Source organism: Felis catus, chromosome X (genome assembly GCF_018350175.1).
Source record: "Felis catus isolate Fca126 chromosome X, F.catus_Fca126_mat1.0, whole genome shotgun sequence".
NCBI lineage: Eukaryota > Metazoa > Chordata > Mammalia > Carnivora > Felidae > Felis > Felis catus.
The window spans coordinates 62,814,540-62,829,728 of NC_058386.1; the positions used below are offsets into that span (position 1 = coordinate 62,814,540).

General features: G+C 38.5%; 1 protein-coding gene across 10 annotated transcripts in view; it reads right to left on the bottom strand.

Moving 5' to 3' along the window:
• Window positions 1-15,189, bottom strand: part of ATRX (ATRX chromatin remodeler) — a 312,306-nt gene that overhangs the window by 42,889 nt on the left and 254,228 nt on the right. The gene's annotated exons all lie outside the window — the stretch shown is intronic.

Here is a 15,189-nt window from a genome sequence, read left to right on the forward strand (position 1 = left end):
TAATACTACTATTATCCCTGAATCCGATCCTAGAATCTTAACATAAAAAAAAGGTGACAAAACTGAGATTCAGGTCTTTCGGTGAACTTTTTACTTAAATTTAGTATTTAGTATTAAAGGTGCTTTTTAACATGCTTATTTACTTACCCATGTCTTTACTTATATTTAAAAACTAAAATTTCATTGCTAAAAATGGGTAAGAAAGTCTACTTATTTATGGCTTTTATTTCCTTCAATTGGAAAAAAAAGGCATACACACAGCTAAGGAAAAGAGAATTTGAAATAGATGATTAGATAAAAAACAGGCTGGAGTCACATATCCATTAATTGATCACCTAAACTGGGTAATTATGAAAGTTAATATGCTAATCATACATAAAATGATATTAATATTTTTTAAATTATTTCAACATATTCACCTTTCGATGATAATACAAATGAATAATCTGTACTACCACTTCTGGGAATCCAACACTTAAAAAGTGACAAAGTCAAATACACATTTTTCAAAAATACCAGTTTCACCATTTACTAGCAATTTAATTTAGAAAATGTGAAAATGTGTTTCATTGTGTTTAAAAATGGAGAGTTGAAAGATGGTGGCATAGGAGGACTAGGCTCACGAAGTCCTGCTGATCACTTAGATTCCACCCACATCTGCCTAAATAACCCAGAACACCGCAAGAAGACTAGCTGAACGGACTCTCCAGAGCCAAGCGTAGACAAGAGACCCAATGAAGAGGGTAGGAAGGGCGGAGAGGCGGTGCGCACTACATGGACTGGTGGGAGGGAGCCAAGGCAGTGGAGGGGCAGCCCGCCTGGCAAGGCAGAGCCCCCAAGTCTGACTTGCAAAGCGGAGGGGCCGGATGGAGTCAGTTCTGACAGGCAGTGGGAATTAACACCTGGAATGTTATAAGTCAATGGCTCTGCACAGAGGGTGGGAGGGCTAGAGGACAATGGGAGGGAGAGCTGTTGAGCCCCGGAAGACAGAGCTCAGCTTGGTGGGGAAGAAAAGCGCTGGCCAGTGCCATCTCCCTCGCCCATCACGCAGCCAAATTCCCAACGGGAACCAGTTCCCATCACCGAACTTGCTTCACCACGCAAACACCCAACGCTGTGCTTCTGTGGATCCATTCCTCCAACGGATCGGCCTCCCTCCTGGTGCCGCAGGGCCTATCCTGGAGCGGACCAACAAAGGCAAAGCAAGATGAGCCTGCCCCTCCCGCCACTGTGCACCTTGTGGAACCACCCCGGCTAATAAGCCAGATCCCACAGAAGCAGCACCACAAGCCTGGCAGTGTGAAAGTAGCCCAAACATGGGCCACACCACCCCATAGTGAGTCCTGCCCCTGGGAGAGGGGAAGATAAGGTACACACCAGTCTGACTGTGGCCCCAGTGGTGGGCTGGGGACACACACTGGATCTGACTGCGGCCCCGCCCACCAACACAAGTTACTCCAGACAACACAGGGGAAATGCCCTGCAGTTCCACACCACTCCAGGGACTATCCAAAACGATGAAACGGAAGAATTCTCCTCAAAAGAAAACTCCAGGAAGTGGCAACAGCTAACGAATTGATCAAAAACAATCTAAGCAATATAACTGAGAATGAATTTAAAATAATAGTCATAAAATTAATCACTTGGCTGGAACAAAGTAGAGAGGACAGCAGAGAATCTATTGCTACAGAGATCAAGGGACTAAGAAACAGGAGGAGCTAAAAAATGCTATAAATGAGGTGCAAAATAAAATGGAGGCGACCATAGCTCTGACTGAAGAGGCAGAGGAGAGAATGGGTGAATTAGAAGATAAAATTATGGAAAAAGAGGAAGCTGAGAAAAAGAGACATAAAAAAAATCGAGGAATATGAGGGGAAAATTAGGGACCTAAGTGATGCGATGAAACATAATATCCGCATAATAGGGAATCCAGAGGAGGAAGAGAGAGAGAGAAAGGGGCTGAAGGTGTACTTGAAGTAATCATAGCTGAGAACTTCCCTGATCTGGGGAAGGAAAAAGGCATTGAAATCCAAGAGGCACAAAGAACTCCCTTCAGATACAACTTGAATCGATCTTCTGAACGACATATCGTGGTGAAACTGGCAAAAATCAAGGATAAAGAGAAAATTCTGAAAGAAGCTAGGGATAAACACGGTCTAACATATAAAGGGAGAATGATAAGACTAGTGACGGATGTACTGAAACTTGGCATGACAGAAAAGAATGGCAGGAAATATTCAATGTAATGAACAGAAAAATATGCAGCCAAGACTCCTTTATCCAGCAAGTCTGTCATACAGAATAAAAGTAGAAATAAAGGTCTTCCCAAACAAACAAAAACTGAAGGAATTCATCACCACTAAACTAGCCCTACAAGAAATCCTAAGGGGGATCCTGTGAGACAAAGTACCAGAGACGTCACTATAAGCATGAAACCTATAGACATCACAATGACTTCTAAACCCCTATCTTTCAATTATATCACTGAATGTAAATGGACTAAATGCTCCAACCAAAAGACATAGGGTATCAGAATGGATAAAAAAACAAGACCCAACTATTTGCTGTCTACAGGAGACTCATTTTAGACATGAGAACACCTTCAGATTGAAAGTGAGGGGATGGAGAAATATCTACCATGCTCTTGGAAGCAAACAGAAAGCTGGAGTAGCCATGCTTATATCAGACAAACTGGACTTTAAATTAAGGCTGTAACAAGAGATGAAGAGGGGCATTATATAATAATTACAGGGTCTATCCATCAGGAAGAGCTAACAATTATAAATGTCTATATGCCGAATACAGGAGCCCCCAAATATATAAAACAATCACAAACAGAAGCAACCTTATTCATAAGAATGTGGTAATTGCAGGGGACTTTAATACCCCACTTAAAATAATTGACACATCATCTAGACACAGGATCAATAAAGAAACAAGGGCCCTGAATGATACACTGGATCACATGGACTTGACAGATATATTTAGAACTCTGCATCCCAAAGCAACAGAATATACTTTCTTCTCGAGTGCACATGGAACATTCTCCAAGATAGATCACATACTGGGTCACAAAACAGCCCTTCATAAGTATACAAGAATTCAGACCATACCATGCACACTTTCAGACCACCATGCTATGAAACTTGAAATCAACCACAAGAAAAAGACAGGAAAACCTCCAAAAGCATGGAGGTTAAAGAACACCCTACTAAAGAATGATTGGGTCACACAGGAAATTAGAGAAGAAATTTGAAAATATATGGAAACAGATTAAAATGAAAACACAACAATCCAAATGCTTTGGGATGCAGCGAAGGCAGTCCTGAGAGGAAAATACATTGCAATCCAGGCCTATCTCAAGAAACAAGAAAAATCCCAAATACAAAATCTAACAGCACACCTAAAAGAAACTGAAGCAGAACAGCAAAGACACCGCAAACCCAGCAAAAGAAGAGAAATAATGAAGAGCAGAGAAGAAATAAACAATATAGAATCTAAAAAAACTGTTGGGGAGATCAATGAAACCAAGAGTTGGTTTTTTGAAAAAATAAACCAAATGGATAAACCTCTAGCCAGGTTTCTCAAAAGGAAAAAGGAGAGGACCCAAATAGATAAAGTCATGAATGAAAATGGAATTATGACAACCAATCCCTCAGAAATACAAGCCATTATCGGGGAATACTACTGAAAACTTACATGCCAACAAACGGGACAACCTGGAAGAAATGGACAAATTCCTAAGCACCCACACACTTCCAAAACTCAAACAGGAAGAAATATAAAACTTGAACAGACCCATAACCAGTGAATAAATTGAATCAGTTATCGAAAATCATCCAACAAATAAGAGTCCAGCACCAGATGGCTTCCCAGGGGAATTATACCAGACATTTAAAGCAGAGATAATACCTATCCTTCTCAAGCTATTCCAAAAAATAGAAATGGAAGGAAAACTTCCAGACTCATTCTATGAAGCCAGCATTACTTTGATTCCTAAACCGGACAGAGACCCAGTAAAAAAAGAGAACTACAGGCCAATATCCCTGATGAATAAGGATGCAAAAATCCTCAATAAGATACTAGCAAATCGAATTCAACAGAATATAAAAAGAATTATTCACCATAATCAAGTGGGATTCATTCTTGGGCTGCAGGGCTGGTTCAACATTCGCAAATCAATCAACGTGATACATCACATTAATAAAAGAAAAGAACCATATGATCCCGTCAATCGATGCAGAAAAAGCATTTGAAAAAATTCAGCATCGTCTCTAAATAAAAACCCTCGAGAAAGTTGGGATAAAAGGAACATCCTTAAACATCATCAAAGCCATTTGTGAAAAGCCCACAACTAATATCCTTCTCAATGGCAAAAAACTGAGAGCTTTCCCCCTGAGATCAGGAACACAACATGGATGCCCACTCTCACTGCTGTTGTTTAACATAGTGTTGGAAGTTCCAGCATCAGCAATCAGACAACAAAAGGAAATCAAAGGCATCAAAATTGGCAAAGATGAAGTCAAGCTTTCACTTTTTGTAGATGACATGATATTATACATGGAAAATCTGACAGACTCCACCAAAAGTCTGCTAGAACTGATACATGAATTCAGCAAAGTTGCAGGATACAAAATCAACGTACAGAAATCAGTTGCATTCTTATATGCTAATAATGAAGCAACAGAAAGACAAATAAAGAAACGGATCCCATTCACAATTGCACCAAGAAGCATAAAATACCTAGGAATAAACCTAACCAAAGATGTACAAGATCTGTATGCTGAAAACTACAGAAAGCTTATGAAGGAAATTGAAAAAGATATAAAGAAATGGAAAAACATTCCACGCTCATGGATTGGAAGAATCAATATTGTTAAAATGTCAATACTACCCAAAGCTATGTACATTTTCAATGCAATCCCAATCAAAATTGCACCAGCATTCTTCTCGAAGCTAGAACAAGCAATCCTAAAATTTGTATGGAAATACAAAAGACCCCGCATAGCCAAAGTAATTTTGAAGACGACCAAAGCAGGAGGCATCAAAATCCCAGACTTCAGCCTCTACTACAAAGCTGTAATCATCAAGACAGCATGGTACTGGCACAAAAACAGACACAATAGACCAATGGAATAGAATAGAAACCCCAGAATAGACCCACAAAAGTATAGCCAACTAATCTTTGACAAAGCAGGAAAGAATAGCCAATGGAAAAAAGACAGTCTCTTTAACAAATGGTGCTGGGAGAACTGGAGAGCAATATGCAGAACGATGAAACTAGACCACTTTCTTACACCGTTCACAAAAATAAACTCAAAATGGATAAAGGACCTGAATGTGAGACAGGAAACCATCAAAACCCTAGAGGAGAAAGCAAGAAAAAGTCTCTCTGACCTTAGCCGCAGCAGTTTCTTACTTGACACAGTCCCAAAGGCAAGGGAATTAAAAGCAAAAATTGAATTCTTGGGACTTCATAAAGATAAAAAGCTTCTGCACGGCAAAGGAAACAACCAACAAAAGTAAAAGGCAACCAACGGAATGGGAAAAGATATTTGCAAATGACATATCAGACAAAGGGCTAGTATCCAAAATCTATACAGAACTCACCAAACTCCACACTCGAAAAACAAATAATCCAGTGAAGAAATGGGCAGAAAACATGAATAGACACTTCTCTAAAGAAGACTTCCAGATGGCCAATAGGCACATGAAAAGATGCTCAGCATCACTCCTCATCAGGGAAATACAAATCAAAACCACAGTCAGATACCACTTCACGCCAGTCAGAGTGACTTAAATGAACAAATCAGGAGACTATAGATGCTGGAGAGGATGTGGAGAAACGGGAACCCTCTTGCACTGTTGGTGGGAATGCAAATTGGTGCAGCCGCTCTGGAAAGCAGTGTGGAGGTTCCTCAGAAAATTTAAAATAGACCTACCCTATGACCCAGCAATAGCACTGCTAGGAATTTAGCTAAGGGATACAGGAGTGCTGATGCATAGGGCACTTTTACCCCAATGTTTATAGCAGCACTTTCAACAATAGCCAAATTAGGGAAAGAGCCTACATGTCCATCAACTGATGGATGAATGGATAAAGAAATTGTGGTGTGTATACACAATGGAATACTACTTGGCAATGAGAAAGAATGAAATCTGGCCTTTTGTAGCAACATGGATGGAACTGTAGAGGGTTATACTAAGTGAAATAAGTCATACAGAGAAAGAAAGATACCATATGTTTTCACTCTTATGTGGAACCTGAGAAACTTAACAGAAGACCATAGGGGAGGGGAAGAAAAAAAAAAGAGGTTAGAGAGGGAGGGAGCCAAAGCATAAGAGACTCTTAAAAACTGAGAACAAACTGAGGGTTGATGAAGGGTGGGAGGGAGGGGATGGTGGGGATGGGTATTGAGGAAGGCACCTTTTGTGATGAGCACTGGGTATTATATGGAAACCAATTTGACAATAAGTTTCATATTTAAAAGTAAATAAATAAAAAATAAAAAATAAAAATGGAGATAGTCCAATACCTATTGCATATGGTTATTGTTTTTTAAATGAGTTGATATAAGAGAAAAAATCCTTAGAACAGCGCTTATCACACAGTAATTAAGCTTACTGAGCACTTAATATTATCACCCCAAGATCCTACATCAAATTATATCTGTCTCTAATATGGCACATTAATATGTGATCATTTCTGTAACATAATTTCCTGTAATACCCCTTGAACCTACTTCAGTGCCCAATACACAGTCATACAAGTAGAAATAGTAGTAGTGGTGGTGGTGGTGACAAAACAGAAACTGAACTGATTAATGGTTAAAATAAACGTTTGTTGAAGATATTAAATATAAACTAACAACCACATGGAAAAATATTCAACCTTGCCAGTAGTCAGAAAAATAAAAATCAAAACAAGAACAATTGTTTTTACCCATTAAAGATGGGGAAAATATAATTACAGTACTACAAGTATATAGTAAAATGGGCATTTGCCATTTATTCATGGTAGTATAAAAACTCATATGTTTCCTAGCACTTTGCCTTTCATATAATGAAGCACTGCCAGAACATAGAAATGAACTCATAAAACTAATAGTAGATAACAGAAAAACCTATTTAAGCCAACAATACACATAACCATAGTCAAATCAAGTAATACATATATACACTACCTATATATATATGTATATATGTATATATAACATATACATATATGTTAAAGGCACATGAATAAGGAAGGATCTCAGAAACAAAGGCGGCAGGGAATGAAAAACATTAAAAAGTGCCAGTATATACCAAGCACTTAAACCTAATGGGCACATAAAAAAATGCATCACAAGAGCATGATTCTCTATGGAAAACAACTAGAGAATAACCAGATAAGGATAATGTATTACCTTGCAAATTCAGCAAGTATTTACTACAGACCTACTACATGTTCAATACTATGCTGGACATCAGTAAAGCCTTGCCTGACTGCTTTACATCTTGTCCCCCAAAACTCCCTATTACCTTTATAGTATTTCATTATTTATCCACCGCATTTTTTTTACAATTATATATTTCTTTGGTGGGGGAGGCAAGATGGCAGAACAGCATGGAAGTTTTTTGTGGGTTCTACGTCCATGAAATACAGCCAGACCAACACTAAACTATCCTGCACACCTAGAAAACTGATTTGAGGATTAACACAACAATCTGCACAACCTGAACCACAGAATTCAGCAAGTACCCGGCATGGAGAGGTGAACTTGGGGAGCGAGAAGCCACGGTGAGCAGGGACCCGCTTTTGTGGGCGGAGAGAGGATGGAGATGGGGGGGGGGAGAGAATCCAGGGAAAGTACTCCTCTGCAAAAGCAGCTGGAGAGAAAGTGGAAAATTCAGCCACAGGGACTGAAATAAAAGTGGAGAAGGGAGAAGGGAGAAGGGAGAAAGGAGAAAGGAGAAAGGAGAAGGTTTCAATTCCATTAAGACTGTAAACAAGGGGAGCACAGTCTGCAACTCTACAGCTCCATACCTGGCAATGCTCTAGTGAGAAGAGTGAATCCCCAGGAATAGAGTGGGGTCCGGGAGGTTCTTGGGCCACACGGGGAAAAGCAGTTCCACTGCTGGAAGGGCATTTGGTACAGACTGTTGAGGCCCCTTGGTCCCAGCAGACCCCAGAGAATGCCCACATTCGCTGGTGCTGGAACAAGGTCGTTAAGGGTGATGCCTGGTGCCAGATGTGTGCTGTGATTTTCCATAATCCCAGAAACGCTGCTGCTACACAACCTCGCGAACTTTTTCTGGGGTGGGCAGGCACCTGGCCATAGTCTCAGGACACCGGCAGCAGCAGGGTCCAGCAAGCGTTCCTGGGTGCAGCTGGCATTCAGCCACTGCTTGATGAGAACCTCCCGCAGAGGGGCGGAACTGGTCAAAGCCGCACTCCTTCAGAAGTAAGGCACAAGGGAAAACAACCGCATCTGAGACAAAACTCAGGAGAGAGGTACTGCCTGGGGCTTGGTCACGGACCAAGCGGGGAGTGGAAGAAAGCTGAAGACAGAAGACAGGTGTGTGATTGCTGATCAGGGGAACAGAGTTCTGATACTAGAGAACTGGGTAGCTGGGTGATGCCATTTTCATCGCTCCGGCGCATACACATCCACAAGCGCCACAACACTCCACCCCAGTAGGCTAGCAGCGCCATCTAGTGGAGAACAGAGCCACTACACTAAGCCCCGCCCAACTGGGCCAACCTCCCTCTTCAACAACACAAATCTCACTGCCTGCTTAGTTTATGGACTATAAAGTGCTTCATAGTCTGACTTCTAGGGGAAAACAAAGTAATTTCAGTCGTATTTCAATCTGTTAGGAGGTCCATCTGTTCAAATTTCGTTCTTTTTTTTTATATTTTTCACTTCTTTTTCTTGAATACAGAAAGAAAAAACTCATTTTTACTTACAACTTTTATTAAAAATATTTTTTTATTATATGTTTTGCTTTTATGTGAATTTTTTCAACTTCTATTTTACTTCCATCATTTTATTTTAGTCTGCTACAGTGTATTCACTTTTTCAAATTTTCAAACAATTTCCTTTTTTTCTTTTTCCTTTCTTGCTTTCTCGTTTCTTTCTCTTTAATACGGAGAAAAAATTAATTTTTATTTTCAATTTTTATTAAAAATTTTTCTTTAAATTTTGACTATATTTTTAACGTTTATGTAAGTTTTTCAAATTCTATTTTATTTCCATCATATTATTTTAGGCTACTACAGTGTATTTACTTTTTCAAATGATTTCCTTTTTTTCCCTAGTTTTCATTTCTTTTCTTTTTCTTGACTACAGAAAAACTTCATTTTTATTTTTAATTCTTATTAAAAATATTTTTCTGTAATTTTTTTCTACAATATTCATTACTTTTGTGTACTATTTTTTCCAATTCTCTTTTACTTCCATCATTTCATTTTAGTCTACTTCAGTGTATATATTTTTTCAAATTCTCAAACAATTTCTTTTTTTTTCGTTATTTTCCCTTTTTCTCTAATGTATCAAAACACTTTCAACACCCAGACCAAAACACACCTAGGATCTAGCATCATTTATCCCATTTGTGTGTGTGTCTTTTTTTTTTTACCTCATTAATTCCTTTTCTCCCTTCAAAATGACGAAACGAAGGAATTCGCCCAAAAAGAAAGAACAGGAAGAAACGACAGCCAGGAACTTAACCAACCCAGATATAAGCAAGATGTCTGAACCAGAATTTACAATCACGATAATAAGAATACTAGCTGGAGGTGAAAATAGATTAGAATCCCTTCTGCAGAGATAAAAGAAGTAAAAACTACTCATGATGAAATAAAAAATGCTTAACTGAGCTGCAATCACAGATGGATGATGCGGCAGCAAGGATGGATGAGGCAGAGAAGAGAATCAGCGATATAGAGGAAAACTTATGGAAAATAATGAAGCAGAAAAAAACAGGGAGATTAAGGAAAAAGAGCACGATTTAAGAATTAGAGAAATCAGTGACTCTTTAAAAAGGAACAACATTGGAATCATAGGGGTCCCAGAAAAGGAAGAGACACAAATAGGGGTAGAAGGGTTATGTGAGCAAATCATAGCAGAAAACTTTCCTAACCTGGGGAAAGACACAGAAATCAAAATCCAGGAAGCACAGAAGACCCCCATTAGATTCAACAAACACCGACCATCAACAAGGCACATCATAGTCAAATTCACAAAATACTAAGGCAAGGAGAGAATCATGAAAGCAGCAAGGGAAAAAAGTCCCTAACCTACAAGGGAAGACAGATCAGGTTTGCAGCAGACCTATCCACAGAAACTTAGCAGGCCAGAAAGGAATGGCAGGATATATTCAATGTGCTGAATCAGAAAAATATGCAGCCAAGAATCTTCTACTCACCAAGGCTGTCATTCAAAATAGGAGAGATAAACAGTTTCCAAGACAAACAAAAATGAAAGGAATTTGTGACCACTAAACCTGCCTAGCAAGAAATTTTAAGGGGAACTCTCTGAGGGGAGAAAAGGTGAAAATACACACACACACACACACACACACACACACACACACACACACACACCAAAAGAAACAAAGATTACAAAGGACCAGAGAACACCACCAGAAACTCCAACCCTACAAGCATCATAATGGCAATAAATTTGTATCTTTCAGTACTCACTCTAAACATCAGTGGACTCAGTGCTCCAATCAAAAGACACAGGATAACAGAATGGATAAGGAAACAAGATCCATCTATATGCTGTTTACAAGAGACCCACTTTAGACCTAAAGAAACCGTCAGACTGAAAGTAAGGCGACTGAGAACCAACTATCATGCTAATGGTCAACAAAAGAAAGCTGGAGTAGCCATACTTACATCACACAATCTAGACTTTAAAATAAACACTGTACCAAGAGATGCAGAAGGGCATTATATCATTATCAAAGGATCTATCCACCAAGAAGTCCTAACAATTTTAAACATTTATGCTTCAAATGTGACATCACCCAAATATATAAATCAATTAATCACAAGCATAAACTCATTGACAGTAATACCATAATAGTAGGAGACTTCAACACCCACTCACAGCAATGGACAGATCATCTAATCAAAAAATCAACAAGGTAACAATGGCTTTGAATGACACACTGGACCAGATTGACTAAACAGATATATTCAGAACATTTCATCCTAAAGCAGCAGAATATACATTCTTCTCCAGTGCACATGAAACGTTCTCCAGAACAGATTATATACTGAGACACAAATCAGCCCTAAGCAAGTACAGAAAGATTGATATCATACCATGCATATTGTCAGACCACAACACTATGAAACTGAAATAAACCACAAGAAAAAAATTGGAAAGGTAACAAATACTTGGAGACTGAAGAACGTCCTACTAAAGAATGAATGGGCTAAACAAGAAGTTAAAGAGGAAATTAAAAACTATATGGAAGCCAATGAAAATTATAACACCACAACCCAATACCTCTGGGACACAGCAACGGTAGTCATAAGAGGAAAGTATACAGCAATTCAGGCCTTCCTTTTTTTTTTTTATATGAAACTTGTCAAATTGGTTTCCATAAAACACCCAGTGCTCCTACCAACAGGTGCCCTCCTCAATACCCCTCACCCACCCTCCCCTCCAAAGAAGGAGGAAGAAAGATCTCAGATACACAACCTAACATTATAGCATAAGGAGCTGGAAACAGAACAGCAAATAAAACACAAAACCAGCAGAAGACAGGAAATAATAAAGATTAGAGCAGAAATTACTGCTATCAAAACCAAAAAAAAAAAAACCCAAAAAACAAAAAAAACAGTAGAATAGATCAATACAACCAGAAGCTGGTTCTTTGAAAGAATTAACAAAATTGATAAACCCTAGCCAGTTTAATCAAAAAGAAAAAGGAAAGGACCCAGATAAATAAAATCAAGAATGAAAGAGGAGAGATCACAAGCAACACAGCAGAAACAAAAACAATAATAAGAGAATATCATGAGCAATTATATGCCAACAAAATGGGCAATCTGGAAGAAATGGAAATACCTAGAAAAATATACACTACCAAAATTGAAACAGGAAGAAACAGAAAATTTGAAAAGACCCATAACCAGTAAGGAAATCGAATTAGTAATCAAAATCTTCCAAAAAACAAGAGTCCAAGGCCAGATGTCTTTCCAGGCGAATTCTACCAAACATTTAAGGAAGAGTTAACACATATTCTCTTGAAGCTGTTCCAAAAAATAGAAATGGAAGGAAAACTTCCAAACTCTTTCTATGAAACCAGCATTACTTTGATTCCAAAACCAGAGACCCCACTAAAAGAAACTATAGACCAATTTCCCTGATGAACATGGATGCAAAAATCCTCAACAAGATATTAGCCAACCGGTTCCAACAACACATTAAAAAAGTTATTCACCACGACCAAGTGGGATTTATACCTGGGATGCAAGGCTGGTTCAGTATCTGTAAAACCATTAACGTGATTTATCACATCAATAAAAGAAAGGACAAGAACCATATGGTGTTTTCAATAGATGCAGAGAAAGCATTTGATGAAATACAGCATCCTTTCTTGATAAAAACCCTCAATAAAGTCGGGATAGAAGAGCATACCTTGAGATCATAAAAGCCATGTATATACGACACAACGCTAATATCATCCTCAATGGGGAAAACCTGAGAGCTTTCTCCCTAAGGTCAGGAACAAGACAGGGATGTCTGTCCATTCTCGCCACTGTTATTCAATATAGTATCGGAGGTCTTACCCTCTGCATTCAGACAACACAAAGAAATAAAAGGCATCCAAATCGTCCAGGAGGAGGTCAAACTGTCACTCTTCACAGATGACATGATACTCTATATGGAAAACCCTAATGATTCCACCAAAAAACTGCCAGAATTGATCCATGAATTCAGCAAAGTTGCAGGATATAAATCAATGCACAGAAATCGGTTGCATCCCTTTACACCAACAATGAAGCAACAGAAAGAGAAATCAAGGAATTGATTCCAGTTACAATTGTACCAAAAACCATAAAATACCTAGGAATCAATCTAACAAAAGAGGAGAACAATCTATACACTGAAAAGTATAGAAAGCTTATTAAAGAAATTGAAGAAGACACAAAAAAATAGAAAAAGATTCTATACTCCTGGATAGGAAGAACAAATGTTGTTAAAATGTCAATACTACCCAAAGCAATCTACATATTCAATGCAATCCCTATCAAAATAACACCAGCATTCTTCACAGAGCTAGAACAAATAATCCTAAAATTTGTATGGAACCAGAAAAGACCCCGAATAGCCAAAGCAGTCTTGAAAAAGAAAACCAAAGCAGGAGGCATCACAATCCCAGACTTTAAGCTATCATCAAGACTATGGTACTAGCACAAGAACAGACTCTCAGATCAATGGAACAGAATAGAGAACCCAGAAATGGACCCACAAACATATGGCCAACTAACCTTTGACAAAGCAGGAAAGAATAGCCAACGGAATAAAGACAGTCTCTTCAGCAAGTGGTGCTGGGAAAACTAGACAGCAACATTCAGAAGAATGAACCTGGACCACTTTCTTATACTGTACACAAAAATAAACTCAAAATGGATGAAAGACCTCCATGTAAGACGGGAAGCCATCAAAATCTTGAGAAGACAATAGGCAAAAACCTCTTTGATCTTGGCCGCAGCAACTTCTTACTCAACATGTCTCCAGAGGAAAGGGAAACAAAAGCCAAAATGAACTACTGGGACCTCATCAAAATAAAAAGCTTCTACAAAGTCAAGGAAACAATGGGCAAAACTAAAAGGCAACTGACAGAATGGGAGAAGAGATTTTCAAATGACATATCAGATAAAGGGTTAGTATCCAAAATCTATGAAGAACTTATCAAACTCAACACCCAAAAAACAAATAATCCAGTGAATAAATGGGCAAAAGACATGAATAGACACTTCTCCAAGGAAGAAATCCAGATTGCCAACCGACACATGAAAAAATGCTCAACATCAGTCATCATCAGGGAAATACAAATCAAAACCACAATGAGATACCACCTGTCAGAATGGCTAACATTAACTACTCAGGCAACAACAGATGTTGGGGAGGATGCAGAGAAAGAGGGTCTCTTTTGCATTGTTGGTGGGAATCCAACTGGCGCAGCCACTCTGGAAAACAGTATGGAGGTTCGTCAAAAAAGTAAAAATAGAACTACCCTACTACCCAGCAATTGCACTACTAGGCATTTATCCAAGGGATACAGGTGTGCTGTTGCAAAGGACACATGCACCCCAATGTTTATAGCAGCACTATCAATACTAGCCAAAGTATGGAAGAGCCCAAATGTCCATCGATGGATGAAGGGATAGAGAAGATCAGAGAAGAGAAGATGTGTATATATATATATATATATATACACACACACACACACATACATACAATGGAATATTACTCGGCAATCAAAAAGAATGAAATCTTGCTATTTGCAACTACGTGGGTGGAACTAGAGGGTATTATGCTAAGCAAAATTAGAAAAAGGCAAATATAATATGACTTCACTCATATGAGGACTTTAAGAGACAAAACAGAAGAACATAGGGGAAGGGAAACAAAAATAATATAAAAACAGGGAAGGGGACAAAACATAAGAGACTCATAAATATGGAGAATAAACTGAGGGTTACTGGAGGGGTTGTGGGAGGGGGATGGGTAAATGGGTAAGGGGCACTAAGGAATCTACTCCTGAAATCATTGTTGTACTACTTGCTAACTAATTTGGATGTAAATTTAAAAAAAAGAAAAAAGAAAAAAAAACTATACATTTGTTTGCTTCTTATTGGTTTTCTCTAACAAAAATATAGCCTTTAGGAGGTTAGGGACATTTTGTCTTCTATGGGTTCTGTAAACTGCTAATTTGAGGCATACTAATGAGGCAGTGGCTTAGTGGTAATTCTTTGCGCCACTTAGATAAGGAAGAGAGATCTTTTCAATTTTTAGCAACCCAGGCCCAGTGTACCAATATTCCATGTAAGATTTTGCTTGGGGAAAAAAAGGAACTCTACTTTTTTTACTAGGTAAATATCCTAGCAAACTAATGATATAGTATGTGGTGTGATATCAAACAAAGAGCAAATGCTCCTTTTCAATTACTATAGCG